Below are 21,366 nucleotides of genomic sequence, written 5' to 3' on the forward strand. Positions count from 1 at the left end.
TAAATTCCAGTCAAAATTAAGCAAAATAGTGTCCTGGGATTTTAATTAAGCTACAGTGCAACATTATTTTGTACTAGGTATATACTGGGCACTTGACAAAATGTTTTTGGTTTTGGAATGTTCATATTTGGTGCAACTGAAAATGCGACCCCACCGCCCATGCTGTGGGGTTGTGTTCAAGTGCACATCATTCTGGAAGAAGATATTCAGAGTCTGTGGTTGTTATTGAGAGGAAGGTTGTAACAGAACATCCACCACACAAAAATCAGCAGATGTCCGTTAGTCTTCCTTTGCCTTACTAAGAGGTGTCTCTGATGGTCAATGCTCAGTTGGCTCGGCTGGTGGGATACAACCTCCCTCCTTCATGTCCAGAAGTGAAACAGGCATCTGAGAGGTTGCCATGAATCTTATTAATTTGAAAATTAAGTACTTGCATTGCTAAATGTATCATCAGAAGGGACTGTATTACGGATACTGTGCACTGTCCCTCTCTGTGCTAATGCCATCCTTGGACGCGGAACCAGGAGGGTGTGCCATACCACAGCAAATGTGTTGTTCCCAGTGCAGGCACAAGCACACACCTCCACTAGGAGTATCACATATGTAGTCACCTTTTCACTGTGCAAGTAGAAACTAGGCCTCATATTTAAAGATAGGTGGGTTCCACTGCAGGCAGGTGCAATGAGTGACTGCACCGCCTGCACGGGATATTTAAGTATATGTGGCACTCCCTTTTCAAGAGGCGCCCTAGCATTCTCCATGCACCAACTCTATGTTGAAGTGCACCTCCTGACGACCTCTTTGCCTCTGTGCCCAGCTCTGTAATATGGTGCAGACAAAAAGCCAAAGAATTCCCTAATGCAAATGAGGGAACACCACCTTGATAGCCTGCTGGCGCCACGTGTATTAAAGAAGGGACTACGTATGCACCTGTGATGCCTTCTCTAATACCAAAGCAACCAGGGGGAGTAATAAAGTGGGTGCACATATCTGTTGCACCCCCTGGACACTTAACATTCCTTTCTAAAAAAGGTATTGGATTTCTATCTAAATCTGAATCCATCGCTTTCTACCTTTTTCCACATTTATCATCTTTTGCAGAAATATCCCTTTACACCTTGAATGTAATAAGGTATCTCTGGTCTTACCAAGATAGGGCTAGGAAGATTGAAGTCTAAACATTTTCTTATCAATAATGGTCTCACTGGTACATGAATTGTGCCAGAAAATGAGTCCATATTCAGTTGAATTATGACCTGTATTATAGATAACAAAAGGCAAGCAAATCACATCATGAAAAGTCAAGGGCTTCCTTCACACGTCCACAGTGGCTACCAAAGCGCTTGTTAGCAACGTAGCCGTTGAAGAGATCTGCAACCTTTCAGGGCGGACCTACTGCACCATTGTGTTCCATGGGCAGGAAACAACAGTAAGAAAAGATGGGTGGGCCACACAACATCGTATGTGGATTACTATGCAGCTAAGAAATAGAATTCTTCACTAAATAGCTACCGGTCTACCAAGGCGCTGATGCGCAGGATGCATGTTTGTTGTGTGATATACTGGTGCCAGGTATCTTCTGGTCCAGATTTACTAGCCGCGCTAGCCGTGCAGCAGCTAAAAAATCTGCGCTGCATGAAAGGAGAGAGCATGAGAAGGAGAGATCAGGAGAGCACCATATTTACAGAAATATAGCACTCTCCTCCCCTCTCCCTAGAGCTGGCACAGAAATCTTCTGCCCGTCAGCCATGAACACACCTTTGCACAGGAGTGCGAGGGTGTTTGCGTGAGTCCAACATAGGTTTTGTACTGGAAGGATATCCTTCCAGTAAAAAATACTATGCATAAGCACACTTTAAAACTTTTGCTGTGTTGTATGTGTGCTGCACAGTACAGCATGCATGCAAAGTTGGAAAAGAAAGGAGAAATTAAAAGATTTCTCCTTTTAACACCTGCTTTCATATGGCATTAACTATTGGTGCAAAACCGTGTCTACTATTATTTGTAGATAGGGTTTTGCGTCAAAAGGCCTGGGTGGGTGCATGGAAACGCCCATGTACCACCAATGTAACACCCACTTGGCGCTAGGTAATGCAAAGCACTGCTTCACACAAGTTTTGCTCTGGAAAGTCAATATTTGAAAAAAGACTTTGCGTATATTTGCATCACTTATGACGCAAACACAACATAAAATCTTAGTACTAGTGTAAGGAGCAGACACATTCCCAGAAAGGGCTTCTATCTACTTTTCTTTGTGTACAACTCCAACAGGTACATTACAAAATCCTTCCAATTGTAATAAAGGCCTAAAAACACCTGCTTACAAATAAAATGTGCATGTCAATATTTTGTAGAGCTGAAGCGCAGAACAAAGGTATAAAAACAAGTGGAACTTTGTAAATACTATTTTATTATTAGTTTAATATATTTTACTGATATCTGAAAGGCAATATGAGATGCATGAACGTAAAATTCAGTATTAATGGAATGAATAATAAAAGATTGTATTTTAAAATATATATGTGTATATATATATATATATATATGTGTGTGTGTATATATATATATATATATATATATATATATAGATAAAGTAGGTCCTAACTATAACTACCTACTGGTGACTGCCAGTAGGATACCTATCTATCTATATATATATATATATATATATATATATATATATATATATATATATATAAAACCTACTTGTGGGAGTATTTTGTTTTGCCAACACCTTTGATACCCCTTGACAAATCGTCATAAAATTTTCAAATCTTATACTTTAGTCAGTTCAGCTGCTGTCTTGACTCTTTTGGGGTGACCCATCAGGAGGGGGCTGGAAAAAAAAGGGGGTCCCAAAACGTGTTTTCGCCATGCATTTTCCCATAGGGATTTTGAACGCGACTCCTGCCCGAGCAGAAAAGTAGCTCTTGGTCAACAAAGCGTGCTTTCTGTGATTTGGTGTAAATTCATTCAGTAGTTTGTGAGCTGTTAGAGTTTAAAAATATATATATCTAAGGCCGCAGATCCCCTGCAGATCCAACTTTACCCTTGCTGATTGGCTGCCAGCATGTCAGCAAGAAAGTTTTGGCAGCCATTTTGGGACTTGGCTGAAGCCGAGTCCCACAAAAAAAATAAAAAAATAGGAAAAAAAGAAATGGGGCTAGGGTAGGACACCTTGAGCACCTAGCCTTGGTCAAGGGACCCCGTCAGGACTTAAAAGCATTGTTTTTTCTAAAAGAAAATCACAGAAAAATCCACAGGTAGATCAGCAGATTTTTATGAGATTTTGGTTTTTTTAAAGCGTGGTCTACCACACCCTTCTTTTTGTTTGCCCCCAGGTGGGCCAGGTCACGTGGTTATTGATGCGCTAATAAAAAATAAAAATAAAAAGGAGGGGTGCACATGGTCCCTCTTCCCCCTTCCTATGGCTTACTGTAGCCCCAATGACCACCAACTCCCTGGGGCAAATATCAATAAATAAATGCAGGGGAGGCTACGCCCTCCCTCCCCGCAGCCCCGGGAACTGCCACCTCTCCAGAGCTGAAACAAAATAAGAGATGGTCCGTCATGGACAGCAGCCCCGGGGATCACTACCTCCCTGGGGTTAAATAGAAATGTGGAACCAATAATGGCCCTAGGGACCACTTCCTCCCAGAGCCGGCTCCTGCTATGTCCCAGGGTGCCCACCCCCAGAACATAGATGTTTGCTTTGACTTGGCGGGAACTTTGACAGCTCCCAGCTCAGAGCAAACATTTCGGCTCCAGGGGGCGAGAGCTATCAAGGTCCTCTAGCCTGCTGGAAGCGGAGGTTTCTTCCTTTCCCTGCCCACAGACATGCTGGCAGGGAAAGTGATGAAACGATTGCTCTCGCACACAGGGAGCTGCATGTTTAGCAGTTCCTTGTGAGCAATAGCAATGCCAGCTCCCCCAAGAGGCGGAGAGCAGGCCGGGACCGCAAGGGCCTTCTGGCTCCCCCATGGTCCCACTGCACACTGGGTGCCCTGAGGTGGGCACCCAGGTAACATGGCCGGGCCACGGAGGATGGGGTCCCCAGGGACAAAATCTGCCCTCGGAGGGGGCCGTGCGACACCCCCCTCTACATTTGTTTATGGCCAGGCCCTGGGGAATGGGGTCCTCAGGGCCAAAATCAGCCCAGGAGGAGGGCTGCGCAACCCTTCCTCCCTTATTCAATGAAAGCCAGGCCCAGAGGATCGGGTCCCTGGGCCTGAAATTGGCCCGGGAGGGGTGGCATGCGGCCTACCATCTCTATTGAGTGTGGTTACTCAGCTATTCCATATTGAAGAACAATTTTAAATCCTTTGTGGAGGTGAATGCATTGCTGATCTTTTGGAGCTTAATCTGTATGTGACTGTGACTAGTGGGTTCTTTCCTGTCCCCCCCCTGGTGAAAGCAGAGTCCATAGTTCTCCTCTTAAATTGCTACGAGTATGCAAAAGTGCAAATCACCTGGAAGCTGCATCCGCTTGGCCCCGCACTGTCCACCTTAGTAGTATGCATATGTTTTCCTGTCCTTCTGCCATGATGATGGCCAGCTCACCAAATGCCCCCCAGTGCGTTTCCCACCAATTTTGGTATTGTGTCCTTGATGCAGAGGAATATGAAGATATCTCCACAAAACAAAGAAGAGCTTACATCATTTAGGTAAGAGGAAGGACCCTGGTTTGGTGGAGATTTATGTCTCTCTATAGGAGGATTCATGTTATCTCAGAATTCTAGAGAAAAACTCACCAAGAACAATCATGTTGCCAAAATGCACAAGTTCAATATTGGCATTTCCTTGTGTTCCATTACACAGCTGTAATGCAGAATACATACTGGACATTTATCCCAGGAGGCAGAAAGGACTCCACTTGGGTAGATAGTTTGTGCAAAGCTGTGGGTTCTTGTTGGATAAAAGGGCAGGTGAGGTATATCTGTGGCTGAGTCACTCAAACAAGCACTGACATTCGCACACAGACACTCACACACCCACTCACAGATGCACTCAGACACCCACTCAGAGATTCATGCCCCCAGGCCCTGGGGCCAACTGATGCTGCGCACAGCCAAAGGCTGTGCGTGGTGCAGGGTTGGGTAGTTATAGCGGGTTAGCAGCAAGGCCTGGCCACAGGCCAGTCTCTGCAGCCATCCCCTGCCACACACCCAAAGGCTGGTTGGATCAACGTATCGTAATTAAAATTACTTTACATTTAAAAAAGCATTGAAATTCACTGGAAAAAAACAAAGGTTACAGGAATGTTATAGTTAGAAAATAGAATTTAAAAAAACATAGAAATTCACTTAAAAACAAAGGTTACTGGGGCGTTATAGTTAGGGTCTGAATGTACTTGCACAAAACCATATAAATTCAGTAGTTAATAGTTATGAATGGCTCAAGTAACTACAACTCAAGCAGGAGAATTTGCTAATCATTCACATACCTAGATATACAAATTTTGGGGAAAAGTGCTTGTTTTCAAAAAGGACACTTTCTGGACCAAGATCTACCTTTATGCCAAATTTGGTGTAATTCTTCCAGTGGTTTGGGTTGTAGTCGTGTCAACAATCTCTATGGGAATTAACATGGGAAATGCACTTTTTTTTTAACCCCCCCCCCCCTCTTTTTTTCCGGCCCCACTTGACAGATCACCCTGAAACTTTCCATGTACAACAAGACCCAACAAGACACTTTTTTGGGAAGATTCGTCAAATGGCAACAAAGATATAGCCAAGTCAAAAAAAGCTTTTCCTATGGAAACTATGTCCTAACTATAACTACCTACTGACGATTGCCAGTATGTAGTACATACACACATACATACACATATATATTTGGATTATAATAATGCTGCTTCGTTATAAAATATTTCGTTTTAATCAATGTGGTTGTCTTGAGCAAAAAATAAAAGCCCTGCTTGGCAAATAACCAAGGGCACACAGAGCTAGATCTCCTTAACAAATAAATTGAAGCTGTGGCATTGTTGGCTCCAGCCAGTCATGTTGATTAAAACACAATATTTTAAAGTTTAAAGCGAGACAATGTTATTGTTATCCTGCATATTTCGCTAAATTTGGCTTCCGAGCTTTCTAACAGATGTTGGGCTGCTGGCACATGTTTGCACATGATCGCGCTGTACCCTCAACGCGTTTATTTCTAGGTATAGTTTATACTCACACCCCTAGAGCAGAAACTAGGAGATCTTAATCAGTAAAGTCCCCTCTGGTGAGATTAGTGCTCTGCTGGATGGTAATGGTAGTACTGTTATTTTATCAAGTGGTTCACAGTTATTACGGCTCCTAAATGCAATCTAAAAATCATAGTTTACTGCTTTTCAGTATATATTATTGTGATAATGTTTGCATTTGGTGGTAAGTTTTCAGCTGGCATTGAGAAATACAGTGATCAGAAAATTTGAAATAACAGGACAGTGACAGGAATCCTCTTGCATACGGCAAGCATTCCCCTGTCATTACCCGAGTGTAAAGTGACCATATCTAGCATACAGTTCAGTTAGTGACAGCTGATTGTGACTCTGACACTACTTCATTCTACCCACAAGATTATCTTATCATAAGCAATAAATATTAATGTTTTGCCTGGTATTTTTTCCTGTAATGGGAAAGACTGTGACATACCACAAGGTGTCAGATGCTATAAAAATAATATTAATAGTGGGTATGCACTTACAACGGCAAGAGTTTAATCTCCAGCAGAGTGGTTAATGCCAGCAAGCTGTGTTTTCTCCTTCTGGAATGGGAGATATTTAACTGCTGGGAGTATTCCTCACTGTTAGAAAAGGGGTCTCTAATTGCCAGTCAGTTTACACTCTGTCCAAATTGGGACCCTCACTCTAGTCAGGGTGAGGGTCACACACCTAAGATAACCCCTGCTCACCCCCTTGGTAGCTTGGCACAAGCTGTCAGGCTTATCTCAGAGGCAATGTGTAAAGTATTTGCACAAACACATACAGTAACATAGTGAAAAAACACAAAAGGACTCCACACCAGCTTAGAAAAATGGCCAGTATTTATCTAAACCAAAACAAGGCCAAAACGACAAAAATCCAACATACAAAAATAAGATATCAAATGTTAAAGTAAAAAGGAGTCTTAATCCATAAGAATCAATTGATGCATTGTTTTAGCACAAAGTATTTTGTATGCGTCAAAAATAAAGCCGCAGGGGCGAGGGTGCGTCAGAAAAGCAAGAGATGCATTGATTCCTTATTTACAAGGATGTCGTCCATCGATTCTTTCTCTGCTGGTAAGCGATGCATCAATTCTTTTCTTACAGGGAAGGGATGTGTCGGTTTCCGGAAAGGCAGCCTCAGGTCCGTGCAGTGATGTTGAAGTTTTGGCACCCAGGGACGATGCGTGGAAAATCCGGACCCACAGTAACAATGATTACGCGCTGAGCTTGTGATGCGCCTATTTCTGCAGCCGCGAGGCAGGTACTGGGTCAATTTTACAGCCATAAAGTGGTGCTGCTACGATTTTACAGTCACTGTGTGGGTGCTGCACCAATTTTTCTGCTGCTCGGATGCGGTGCGTGGATTTTCACCCAGGTTCTACCACCTTCTCCTTCCAGGGGCCCAGGGACTGGATGTGGCACCACTTGGCAAGTCAGGGGTCTCAGCAAAGGAGAGCCCAGGTGCTGGCAGGTGAAGTCTTTTATGTCCCTGAGACTTCTTAACAGGAGGCAAGCTCAGTCCAAGTACTTGGAGAAACTTCACAAGCAGGATACACAGCAAAGTTCAGTCTTTCTTCTCTCTAAGGTAGAAGCAGCAACTGCAGGCCAACCCAGCAAAGGGGCAGTACTCCTCCTCACAGTTGTTCAGCTCTTCTCCTTGGCAGAGGTTCCTCTTGATCCAGAAGTGTTATAAAAGTCTGGGGTTTTGGGCCCACTACTTATACTCATTTCTGCCTTTGAAGTAGGCAAACTTCAAAGAAAAGCCATTGTAGTTCACAAGACCCTGCCTCTTCTTTGCCTTCTCCCACCTACACTCTAGGAGACTGTGTTGTGAGGGGTCGGGCGCAGCACTTTCAAGTGCAGGTGTCAGCTCCTCCATCCCACTCTAGCCAAGGAAGACTCATCAGGATATGCAGGACACACCTTGGCTCTCATTGTGTCACCGTCTAGAGTGAATTCACAAATAGCCCAACTGTCAGTCTGACCCAAAAGTGGATCCAGCAGCCAAGCAGAGGCACAGAATGGGTAAGCAAGAAAATGGCCACTTTCTAAAAGTGTCATTTTCAAACAGACAATCTAAATACCAACTTTGCCAAAAGATGTGTTTTAAATTGTGAGTCTAGAGACCCCAAACTCCAGATCTCTATCTGCTCCCCCTGAGAAATTACACTTAAAAGGTATTTAAAGGTAATCCCCATATTAACCTATGGGAGGGATAGGCCTTGCAATAGTGAAAAACGAATCTGGCAGAATTTGACTACTAGGACATGTAAAACACATGATCGCATGTTCTACCTTTCAAATACGCTGCACCCTACACATGGGGCTGTCTTGGGTCTACCTTAGGGGTAACTTATATATAGTAAAAGGGAATGTTTAGGCCTGGCAAGGTGCACTTGCCAGGTTAAACTGACAGTTCTAAACTGCCCACACAGACACTGCAGTGGCAAGTTTGAGAGATGTTTACAGGGCTACTCATGTGGGTGGCACAATCAGTGCTGCAGGCCCAATAGTAGCATTTGAGTTACAGGCCCTGGGCATCTCTAGAGCACTCTATTAGGGGCTTACTTGTAAATCAAATATGTTAATCAGGGATTTACCAACAATGGTAAATTTACCTCTGTTTCGAGAATGAGGCCTCTGGTATTGTCCAAGAGGTTATAGGTTAGATGTACTAACAGTCGCGTTACAAATAGTGGGTGCAAATTGAGCATCAGCTTTTGGCGACTTGCCTTTTGCGATGTGACCGACGTACTAATAAAATTGTGATACAAAATGTTCAGTGGCAGGGGCTTGCAGAATGACCTGCCTATTGGTTATTAATTACTGAGATTGCTATATACAGCCCTGACCATGAACACAGGGTTGGTGGCATGAAAGACCCAGTTTGTCCCTGTGCTCGTATTCCAATACATAAAAGGTGGATGAAACCACGAAAAAGTTTGAGGTATCGATGTAACTTAACTATGTGTATTATATTGCTTTCTCGAAACGTAGATTTTCAATTCAATATACCAATAAAAACAGGAGGTGCGTGTAGCTAGGATCACAATCGTTGTTTGACATATTTAATTATTGTGGCATTCGACCATGCAGTTTAATGGTCACGCTTATGGTGCAAGCACTTAAGGCTTCAGGTAAAGGATCGTCGTCAAACGGGACTAGTTCCCAATTTACTAATACAAGTGAAAAGTTAGATTTTGAATTGTGGCAAATTATAGGGGTCACAGACGAAAATACAAGAAATTAACCGAGCCAATGCATCGAATTGTAGAAAGCCTTTAATAATGTTGGTATTCGTGGCGCGTTCCAACCTTAGCATCTGAATCCTGATATAGCGCATGTGTCGCTTTTATTATCCCTCGAGGAGTATTCAGAGACGCAAACTTACTCCCTAATAAAGAGTATCGAGTCTGCATTTCCTGGCGCTTACATACCTATAAGATACTTTAAAATAAACAGTCGTGCAGGCTATCAATATGTATTGTAAAGATTCTATGATATAATAAAATCCATTAGACGCTCTATGTAAAATCACATGGATGTATGTGGCATGACTATTCAGAGATATCACTTTACGCCTTAATACATATTGTGCAATCTATTTCAATACATTAAACCGATCCATGTATCCAATGTCCATATTGACTACATTTCCTGAAGCTCACACAAAGTGTAAGTTAGATGGTGTATAACAAACAGCCAGTAGTGCATGCTACGAGTATTTAGACACAACATCTTTATCCAAAATACAGATTTAGGAACATATTCTAATGTATTATCTCACTTGATTAACCTTGACGGGGGTGTTCAGGAGAGAGTGGAAATGTCATGAACCAGGCATTTTCAGATACTCGTGCACGGGTTCACTTAGGCAGAACTAGCCCCTGAGAGGAGGAGACTGCAGCCCAACCAAGCAGGCAGTAACCCCTTGAGAAGAGTGTCTGCCAATGGTGCCCTCTGTAATGTCGCTGGCCAGTGACGGAACTGGCCAGCACTATTAGTATACGGGTGTGGGGGTAGTTCAGAAGAGGGGTGAAATACCCGGATGTGTTTGGGGATTTCCCCCTGTTGATTATTGAGGTTTTGGTTTGCTCCTCGGCCGCCGGCCGGGAGCTATAAAATAAAGACGGGCGTGGCTGGGTGCGTCAGGGAGCGCACGGAGACACGCCAGTAAAGGAAAACCCGTGCGGACGGGCCAGAGGCTTAAAGCGCACGCACTCGGCCGCGCCTTACTGAAACAAAGGCCGGTGTTGATTTGTTTTATTGCCGCGCAGCGCGCGCAACATTTACCGTTCGTCCCAGCCCTTATAAGGGCTGAGGACATAACAATTGGCGACGAGGGAGGAGCACCCCGCCTCGAGGGTCGAACCCAGCTGCGGCCGCGTGTCTACGGCGGTGCTCGTGCAGCAGGGCAGGCACCCAGGAAACGTTTTGTGACACTCCTAATTCAAGGAAAAGGAAAGGAATGCACATGCAACAAATAGATAAGGCAGGAAGTCAGTATTGAAATAGTGCATCGTCGACAGGACGTGGAAAAGGAGAGATATCAGGACACAGTGAGTGAAAAAAAAAAATTTTTTTTTTTACATATACGCTCAGTGTGTGCATAAGAGCAAGTATCTAGCTCATCACCACCCCAACCACAATGTCAGCAATTCCCCCCGTAGAGCCTTTTGTGGTGGAAGGGGCTCCCTCAACACAAGCGCCCAAGTGGAGAGAATGGGTGGAAAGAGTGTTGGTGTTTTTTGAAGCCACAAAAGTAGCGAATGACCAGAAACGGGCCCTGCTCATTCATATAGGAGGAAAGGACATATACAAAATAGTGAAAAATATCGCGGAAGATACACCCAAGACACATAAAACACTCATAGCAGCCCTTAACCGCCATTTTGAGCCGATGGTCAATACTGATTATGAAAGATTCATATTTAGACAGGCGAGACAACGGACGGATGAGTCGCTGGATGCTTTTCACCTAAGATTAAGAGAGCTAGCGAGTACGTGTAGATTTAATGATGAAACTGAGGAAGTCCGAGGACAATTAATACAAGGGTGTGCTTCACTTCCCCTCAGGGAACGCATCCTAGAAGAATCAGGGAAGTCCCTACCGGACATTCTACAGTTAGGTCGAACGAAGGAGCTCTCGAAAGCCAGGGCTTCACACATGGAGGCAGCGTTACAACGTCCTATAAAAGAAGAAGTCATCAATGCCGTGGTGACACCCCGGAAGAAAACCCCACAAAAAGTGAGTAGTCCGCGACCCAGACAATGTGGGTATTGTGGGGGTGTGCCACACCGAGCATCTGAGTGCCCAGCGAGGGGAAAGATTTGTGCGAGCTGCGGAAAGATGAATCATTTCGCAAAAGTGTGCAGGTCCAAAGACACCAGGAAGGCGACCGTGAATGTGGCGATTGAGGACGCCCCTCGTGGAAAATCAGAGCGAGGGAGTGACATGGATGATGATGACGATGAAGCTGTCGTTCATGTAATTCACTCCTTATTTGCGACCACACCTACAAATTGTCGCCAAGCACAACTTCCGAAGTGTCAGATACAGATGGGTCGTCATGAGGTAGTAGCTGTCGTGGATACAGGAGCATCCATAAATTTGCTAGCGGCTGATGAACATTGCCAGATGTCCCCGACCCCACCTTTAACTAAGACAAACATTAGAGTATATGCCTATGGACAAAACACCCCCCTATCCATAAGGGGTATGTTCCACACTACGATTACTCATGGACAAAACTCGATAGCAGCAAAGGTCTATGTGACCGAAGGAGGAACTGGCATGCTGTTAGGTTGTCAGGCGGCAGAGGAGTTACAAATAGTGACATTCGCGCTCAGCATTCATCAAGAATCAATGACGGAGTTGGTTGCCAGGTATGAGGGAGTTTTCAATGGCATAGGGTGTCTACGGGGACGGGAGATCAAACTCCATATTGATAATACCATCCAGCCGGTAGCTCTCCGCCATAGGCGAGTGGCGTTCCATCTGAGGCCCCAGGTGGAGAAAGAGTTAGATAATCTGGAAAAAGCTGGGATTATCGAGAAGGTGTCTGGACCTACTCCCTGGGTGTCGCCCATCGTGGTAGCTCGGAAGCCTAAACAACCAGGCGAAGTGAGAATCTGTGTGGACATGCGTCTTCCAAATGCGGCTATCAAAAGAGAAAGACATTTGACGCCCACCATAGATGAGATTTTGGGAGAGCTCAGTGATTCGAGGTGGTTCTCAAAGCTGGACCTCCGGTCGGGGTACCACCAGCTGGTATTGGCCCAGGAATCCAGCTACATAACAACATTCTCGACCCATGTTGGACTCCGGAGGTACAGGCGTCTAAGTTTCGGGATATCAAGTGCGGCGGAAGTATTCCAAAACGTGATTCAGGAGCTGTTGGTGGGTTTGCCAGGAACCATAAATGTCAGTGACGACATCCTGGTACATGCTCCCACCATTACGGAACACAATGCCAGGTTACAAAAGGTCCTACAACGCATCCAGGAGTCTGGACTAACTTTGCACCGCCAAAAGTGCGAATTTCTGAGAGACCAGATACAGTTTTTTGGTTACATATTCTCTGCGAAAGGAGTGGCCCCTGATCCTGCGAAGGTCAATGATATTAAAGAGGCATCACCGCCTACAACTGTCACGGAAGTTCGAAGTTTCTTAGGAATGGTTAATTACTGTGGTCGATTCATAAGAGATCTGTCTAATCGGACACAACCACTGAGAAATCTTCTCAAAACGTCGGAGTCATGGCAGTGGGGGCCGGCTGAACAGACAGCGTTTGAAAAGATCAAAGAGGCGCTGTCCAGTGACACGGTACTGAAATACTTTGACCCGAGAAGAAATACCAAAGTTGCCGTAGACGCGGGACCCAAAGGATTAGGAGCGGTACTGTTGCAGGAACAACGTGAAGGGATGTGGGCTCCTGTCGCATATGCCAGCAGGTCGCTGACTGACACAGAACAGCGCTACTCGCAGATTGAGAAGGAAGCAATTGCGGTCCATTGGGGGTGCAAGCATTTCCACATTTATGTATATGGCCGCCCGTTTGTGGTTACTACTGACCACAAGCCTCTCCTTCCATTATTCAACGGAACTGCTTCCAAACCCCCACCGAGGATAGAGAAGTGGATGCTGCAATTGCAAGATTACAGATGCCAGTTAGAGTATCGCCCAGGATCAGAAAATCCGGCGGACTATTTGTCAAGGCATCCCAGGAGTGCCTCCGAAGTGGAAGTCGAAGAAGCCAGAGAGACTGAAGAATATGTCCGATATGTGGCTGATCGCTCCCGGCCGTTACCTATGACCATGGGGGAGATCCAACAAGCGACCCAATCGGATGAGTGTTTGCAGAAAGTCATGGAGGCTGTTCAGACTGGTCAGTGGTACCGAATTAAAAATCAGTTGAAATCAGTAATGAACGCGGAAGCTAAACGCATCATTGAAAGCCTGTCTGGCGTAAAGGGTGAGCTGACCATTGACTCTCAAGGATGCTTATTAAGGGGAAACCGGCTGGTTATCCCCTCCTCTCTTACCAACAAGGCGGTGGAATTGGCCCACAATGGCCATCAGGGCATGGTCAAGACCAAGAGCGGACTAAGATCCAAGGTGTGGTTTCTCCTCATGGACGAAAAGGTTGAGCAGGTGGTCAGATCATGCCGATGGTGTCAGGCCACTGGTGAATCAGCGAAGCCTGTTCCTATTGAAACGGAACCAACCCCTACCGGTCCATGGGCCTCGGCAAGCATGGATTTCGGTAGCCTACCTGATGGTCGCCACACCATGGTAGTAATCAATGACTTTTCAAAGTATCCTGAGGTTGAGATTATTCCGTCCCTCACCGCTGCTGTGGTAATCGCTAAATTGGAAAAGATGATGGCTACCCATGGTCTTATTGCGGAGATAAAAACTGACAATGGGCCACCGTTTCAGAGTAGTGAATTTGCGGAGTACTTGAAAATTACTGGCACTCGTCATCGCCGAATCACTCCGCGTTGGCCTCAGGCCAATGGTGAGGTGGAACGGTTCATGCGGACTTTAAATAAGGTAATCAGAATTGCGGTGGCTGGTGGCCAGGCTGTGGAGTATGCGATTTTTTCGTTTTTACGGAATTATCGCCAAACACCTCACTCCACCACTAGTTTGGCTCCTGGTCATGTTGCGTTTGGAAGGGCGGCTGTCGATGCGATTCCCCATCATCCTTCATGGTGTCCTCCGGAAATGGCTAGGAGAGTGGTCCAAGAGAAGAGGCGGATGTAAAATCAAAGGGTCAGCCGTGCAAGGAAAGCAGTGAGTTCTGATTTGAAGGTTGGTGATCAGGTATTGCTCAAGCAGACTTTGCCTGGTAGCAAAGTTCGTACACCTTTTTCGACAGTCCCGTGGAGAGTGATTCAACGACGAGGGTCAGCTGTGGTTGCGCAGCGTGGAAATGACACTGTGACACGAAATGTGTCATTGTTTAAAAGATTTCATGCTGAAAGTGAAATGCGAGAGGAAGGTGGAGAAGATGTTGAGGCCAACAGTCCTGTGTGCGAGGGGCCTGAGGCTAGTCTCCCTACAAGAGGATCGGTGATTGGCGTTGGAGATGGCCGAGTGTCGGTTCCCTCTGAGTCTGAGACTGTTGGTTCTTCCACCGAAACAGTTTCCCAGCGAGATGGGTCTTCCCGATATGGTCTGCGGGGCAATCCTTGTCCTTCATCCCGTCTCCGGGATTATGTGTGTGATTATTGACTTATTTCTCAGTATGGTAATTTTCCGTTATGTGTTTTTGCATTTTTTGGGAGGAATGTAATGTCGCTGGCCAGTGACGGAACTGGCCAGCACTATTAGTATACGGGTGTGGGGGTAGTTCAGAAGTGGGGTGAAATACCCGGATGTGTTTGGGGATTTCCCCCTGTTGATTATTGAGGTTTTGGTTTGCTCCTCGGCCGCCGGCCGGGAGCTATAAAATAAAGACGGGCGTGGCTGGGTGCGTCAGGGAGCGCACGGAGACACGCCAGTAAAGGAAAACCCGTGCGGACGGGCCAGAGGCTTAAAGCACACGCACTCGGCCACGCCTTACTGAAACAAAGGCCGGTGTTGATTTGTTTTATTGCCGCGCAGCGCGCGCAACGTTTACCGTTCGTCCCAGCCCTTATAAGGGCTGAGGACATAACACCCTCCAGTGGCCCTTGAACGAAAGAAGTGATTCCTACTTCACGCACAAGATTCAGGAATCAGACACTAAACTAACTGCCACAAAGCCCCCTGAGCTCACAGCACTAGTGTGTGTAGAGCTGGTGGCAGAGTCTTCCATCTTACCTGTCTTTCTCTCTGTGCCCCGGCAGAAAAGCCTCCTTCTGGGTCCTGTGCGTTCTAAAGTGGGCGAAGACCCGGAGGTGGCGGTTTTCCGTTAAAGCCTAGATTGTCTTTCTGAAGAATTATTTTTCTCTCAACGTCTCCTGGCGCGGGCACACGACAGGTAGGCGCCAGTAGTTTAACAAAGGCCCCCACAACTCCCGCGGTGCGGGGAGGCCCCGGAGCTTCCGAGGGCCCCCTCAGCACTGTACCTTGGCCTTAGTGCTCCTAAGTGAGTCTGGAGGGGGCCCCTTCATGTACTTTGAAGGGGGGCCCTCTCAAGTTTTGTTACGTCACTGGCAAGCGCCCACACCCCCTCTTGTTCTGTCCACGCCACTGCACGGCCTGCACATCTGCATCGTCATTGTGCAATCCACCGCAGCCCTCTCTCTGTGCTTCTTCTTTGGCCTGTAAACCTGCAGTGCTTTCCTCTACGCCCTGCCCGCTCTTGCCATGTAATAACTTCCCCATCATGTAGTAGGACTACCGGTCAATGTCCTGTGTTCTTCGTTACCCTTGCTCCAAAGGTATGTTCTCTCTACTCCGGTGCCCTGAGTCATGCACTGCAGTGGCCTCTCTGCTCCAGTGGGCCGTGCCCTCTGCACATTGTCGTATTTTCTTTGCCATCTACCATGCCGTGCTGCTCCCTCTGTGCCTTTGCCTTTTGCTCCACACTGTCCTGTATCTTCTCTCCCAGTGGCCTGTGACCCCTGCATGGTGTCGTCTTCTCTTTGCACTGTCGTCACCCCTCTGTCGTGTAGTGCTGCTCTCTGTGTGCTCCGTGGCCTCCCCTCAGTGTGCCTGCAGTGGAGTGTCGCACTGTGCTCTTCCCTCTCGGCCCTGTATAGATTTGTCTTCTCTGTTCCACAGTATGACTGTGGCCCTCAGTTTGAGATTGGCGGCAAATGCCTCCTGCTGCCGTGGCGACGGCCACCAAAAGACCGTCGCCGCGGCTAACATCTGTCTGCCAAATTATGATCACAGCTGGATTTCCACCACAAGAAGGGCGGAAATCCGTCTGTGGCCATACTGGCGGATGGTGTTAGGGTGGTGCTGCTACCACCAGCAGCGCTACACCAGTAGACTGCCGCCAGCGGTGTTCTTCTGGCGGTAGCTGCGCCCCGTCCCCTGCTGGAAGACGCCCCTGGATGTAGGTAAATTGGGTTTCCGACAGGGGAGGAGGGTGTTGTGTGGGGGTGTGTGAATTAATGTGTGAGAGTGTGTGGGTGAATGCAAAGGTGTGTGTAGAGTTGTTTGCATGTGTGTGTGCATGTGTGAGAATGCGTGTATGAATGGAAGTGGGTGGGCCTCCTACAAGTGACAGGGAAGGAATTCCCTGTCACTGGTAGGGCCTACCGCCATGATTTTCATGGTGTTGCAAATGCCACAAAAACCACGGCAGTAGTCAGGGTCAAAATGCCGCCAGCGGTACATTAGTGGCCGCCGGGCTGGAGATTGTTATCTCCGGGCCGGTAGCTGCTACCACCATGGCGGTCGGAGTGGTATATTGAGCCAACCCACCAATGTCATAATGTGGCGGTATGTACCGCCAGCCTGTTGGCGATACTACCGCCACATTATCACCGATCTCCAGGGTCATAATGGCCCCCAGTATCTTTTCTGCCCTATGTTATCATCTTCGTGCATTACCCGCAGGCCCACTTTGTCCCGTAGTGCTGCACACCCTGTGTTCCAAAAGATCTTCCCTCTTTGTACCCAGAAATGCTGCATTCATTGCCTGGTAGTGCTGTGGCCTATGTGTGCTTCTCTGTATGTGCCCCGTAGTTCCACCCTCTTTAGTCAGCAGTCTCTATCTTCTCTGTGTCCCACTGTGCTCTTCTCTGTCCGTGTCCCTCTGTATCCCTTGGTGCTGTACACTCTGTGAGATACGGTGTTCTTACCTCTTTGTGTCTCTCTATGACCCATAGTGCGGACCTCCATGTGTCCCAATGTGTATGCTCTATCTGTGCCTCCCTATGATCCATAGAGCGGACTCCCCTCCCCCCCCCCCCACCTGCGTAACACTGTGCTCTTCTTTCTCTGTGCCTCAGTATGACCTGTGACGCAGTGCCCCCTGCGTCCCAATGTGCTCTTCCCTCTCTGTATCACGCAGTGCTGTACCCTATGTGTGACACTGTGTTCTTCCCTCTCTGCTCCTCTCTATGACCCACAGCGAGGAACCCCCTGCGTCTCACTGTGCTCTCCCCCGCGCCTCTCTATAACCTGTGACGCAATACCCCCTGCGTCCCACTGTGTTCATCTCTCTCTCTCTGTCCCTCTGTATCACCTGGTGTTGCACCCTCTGTTTGGCAGCTCCCTCTCTGTACCTCTCTATGACCCAAAGCGAGGGACCCCCCTCGTATCAATGTGCTCTTCCCTCTCTGTACCTCTCTATGACGCAAAGCGAGGGACCCCCCTCGTATCAGTGTGCTCTTCCCTCTCTGTACCTCTCTATGACCCAAAGCGAGGGACCCCCCTCGTATCAATGTGCTCTTCCCTCTCTGTACCTCTCTATGACCCAAAGCGAGGGACCCCCCTCGTATCAATGTGCTCTTCCCTCTCTGTACCTCTCTATGACCCAAAGCGAGGGACCCCCCTCGTATCAATGTGCTCTTCCCTCTCTGTTCCTCTCTATGAACCTCCGCGGGGGACCCTGCATCCCAGTGTGCTCTTCATCTCTGTGCCCCTCTGTATCCAGTGGCACAGTACCCCCTGCATCCCACTGCGTTCTTCTCTCCCTGTCCTCCTCTATAAAGTGGTTCTGACCCTCTGTGTCTCACTGTGCTCCTTCCTCTGTATCCTGTGGCGCTGTACCCCCCGTGTGCCTCTTTGCTGCCCCCTCCATGCTACAGTACAACACATTCTGTCCCATAGTGCTGCAGTGGCTCGCCCATCTCTATGCCCTGCCGCCTTCTCTGTCCCCTGCTGTGCAGTGACCTGTTCTCCCTGTTTGCCTCATGCTAACCTTTGTGCTGCATGTACTGTATGCTGCTGGGTAGCTGTCTGCATGGTGTTTGGATAAACTCCAAACTAAACTTCGCATCCGATCGCATGCGTGGGTAGAGGTGCATGCCTGTTGGAGGATGTGTGTGTACTGTGCATCCACGTTCGTGTTAGAATACGACTTCTATTCCCAAAAGCATTTCAGAGTATGCAACGCAGGACTTCTGTAGTAATTTTTGCATATCATTACAAGTCTTTGTGAATTGTCCCAAAACATTTAACATTTGAATAAAAAACAGAATATTCATCTACAGTTAGTACAAATAACAAGCATTAACAAAGCCAATAGATCTATTGACGTTGCTGAGCTGGATCCCTAAATAAAAATAAAAAAACATGCAAGAGCATTTCATTTTCATAGTGGTTCGGGTGCAGAAAAAACACAGGAGTGAGGGGGCAGAACCAAAACAGGGGTGGTTGGGCGAATGCAACATGGGGGTCGGACGCAGCAAGGAGTGTGGAGTGGAAGTAACCCTGGGGTCAAGGGGCGAGGTGGAAGTAACACAGAGGGCACAGGTACGGGCGCATAATATAGAAGGTGGGAGTCCGAGAAAAGACAAGAGAGAGCAATGTGGAGCAGGTGGGGGAGAAGCACGTGGATGAGAAAGCAACAGGGATGAAGAAGCACACAAGGGTGAGCACATCATGAAGGGGTGAGGCGGGGTGAGGTACACTGGCATGAGACAGTGTTGGGACAGGAAAGTCCCTTGCATGGTGGTGGACGTGGACCTCTGCCTTGATTGCCCCGATTGTAATGATGTCTGGATCCCTGATGTTGATTTTGTTGTAATAGGATCATGCGTGTGTGCCACGGCCTAGGTTTGTCTCATCAATTGCGGTCTTCTCTGGACAGGGAGGGGACCCAAACACTACCCTAACAGTGGTGGAAAGCTACTGCGTTTATCAGAATTTAAGCAGCATAGTGATGGAAGCACACCTTGTAGTGATCAGTAGGAGTGAACGGGGTCTTTTCTCCCTCTGTCACTGGAATGAAGCCTACAGGCTCACTCATTCAAAGTTCAGCTGCTGTGTGCTAAACTCACCCTTGGCCTACATTGGTTTATTGTATTGTGCTGAGCGGTGCATACGTGATCTACATATGCTGGGTGTATGTGGGCCTCTGAGTGGTACAATACATGGATAATGCAGTGCTATGTGGTGCATGTATATTATATGCATGTGCTGGGTATATTTGTGTCTGTGAATTGTACAGTACATAAAAAATGTTATGCTGTGCACCACATGTATGCCTTATGCTTGTGCTGGGTGTATCTGTGCCTGTGAATGGGATAATACACGGAAGACTATGGGTCCCATTTTAGGGGACCCTGGGCTGACTGGAGGAACATGAAGAGAGGAGGTAGAGAAATCTCCCCAGACAGATTTGGGTATTGCTGCATTCCTGTAAGCTGGGTGGGTCACACTAGAAGAAGAAAGAGCCAGGCTCTTCCAAAAATTTCAAACGGTGCTCTTTGCTTCAGAGAGGTCACTGGGAAGAGGTCGGGGAACATATAAGGAGGAAGATAGGGCTAATAAGAGAACAAACAACAATAGGGTTGAGGCTCTGAGATAACATTTTGATACACATATCACTGTGGCTGACATCCAGGTGTGAATCTCTGGTCACTCCCAAGACCTGTGTTGTGGGGCTATCAGATTTGGAGTCACCCTTGCTGTGACAGACTGCTTTCTGTAAGAAAGGCAGGGTCAAGGAGAGGGCACTTCACAAGGAATCAGACCCCAACATAAACTTAAAAACTCAGACTCTAAATCACATTAGGTGCCTGTAAAACATCAATCACGAAAGGAGACCACCACGGTGACCTGAGCAGGCCCAAGCCATGACTAAGAACCAGCACCAAGGGTGTTGCAGCTCCTCATCCGAAGGTGGGAGAAGCAGCGCCGTTGGGGGAGCCTGAGACTGCCGTTCGGGGACCAGGCTGCCTGAAGAACAAAGAGGAGGAGGTCTGGGCCCAGGGCCTGCGGTGTGCTCAGCGGCCGCCTCCCTCTCGCCTGCTACTCCCCCTTGCGGACTCACTGAATTCTGGCAGCAGAGACAAAATGACTGGGAGTTCCAGCTGGGACTGAGGCCTAGAACACTGAGTTCCCCACTCCCCGCTGGAGGCTGCACGGGGAGCATGTGAAGGGGCAGTCACTAGAGGAAATAAGTTATAAGAGCGAGGCGACTCAGGTGTGCCCACATGGTACCCTGGGACCACTGGCTTGAGCCCAATTCCTGCGCCAAGACACCAAGGAGGGCATTTGATATATGGGGCAAGGCAGGCTTCCACTAAGTGACCCCCATGAGGCATTTCTTTGCTCTGCCTAACTCGCTCTGACTGCACTGTCAGTAGGAGCACCTCCAGGGCGTGGACCACCTGAGAGGTTCTAGAACACTGGTCTACATTTGCTTAGCCGCAAGAAATGCCGCAATAATCCATAAATAGAAACATCCCCCCCTCTTTTGCTTCTGCCGGGACCTCAATGTGGTACACCTGGGTCCTGCTTGCCTTGATGAGCCAATTTGACATGGCCCTGGTTTACACAGGGAGACTCATCTCTCGAGATATGGTCTATCAAGGATCCTTAAGTGGACCAGTACTGGTGAGCTCTCCCTTAAGACTGCAGCCCCTCCTGTGGCTGACTCTAGCAACAGAGAGATACAAGAAGTGGAGACCCAGAATCCCCAGGAAATGGTTAAAGGCAAGACCTCAGAGTGGGTCCAACAAACAAAGATGGACCAATTTACGGATGGTGGGGTGACGAGAGACAGACAGCCACCTGGCAGTGGGGGTCTGGAGGACCCGCAGGGGCCTACTGGCATA

At 47.5% G+C, this 21,366-nt stretch overlaps 1 protein-coding gene and 1 long non-coding RNA gene across 3 annotated transcripts in view; one reads left to right on the top strand and one right to left on the bottom strand.

The window, feature by feature from the left end:
* The window catches only part of GAL3ST1 (galactose-3-O-sulfotransferase 1), a 293,301-nt gene that overhangs the window by 118,108 nt on the left and 153,827 nt on the right, over positions 1 to 21,366 (bottom strand). The window lies entirely within an intron of this gene.
* Positions 1 to 21,366, top strand: part of LOC138266171 (uncharacterized) — a 163,384-nt gene that overhangs the window by 102,292 nt on the left and 39,726 nt on the right. For both annotated transcript variants that reach the window (XR_011199479.1, XR_011199478.1), the window contains exon 2: positions 7,297 to 7,453. This is a non-coding gene — a long non-coding RNA (uncharacterized lncRNA). The remainder of the gene's footprint in view (positions 1 to 7,296; positions 7,454 to 21,366) is intronic.

The sequence above is a fragment of the Pleurodeles waltl genome, chromosome 11 (genome assembly GCF_031143425.1).
Source record: "Pleurodeles waltl isolate 20211129_DDA chromosome 11, aPleWal1.hap1.20221129, whole genome shotgun sequence".
In the NCBI taxonomy this organism is placed as follows: Eukaryota; Metazoa; Chordata; class Amphibia; order Caudata; family Salamandridae; genus Pleurodeles; species Pleurodeles waltl.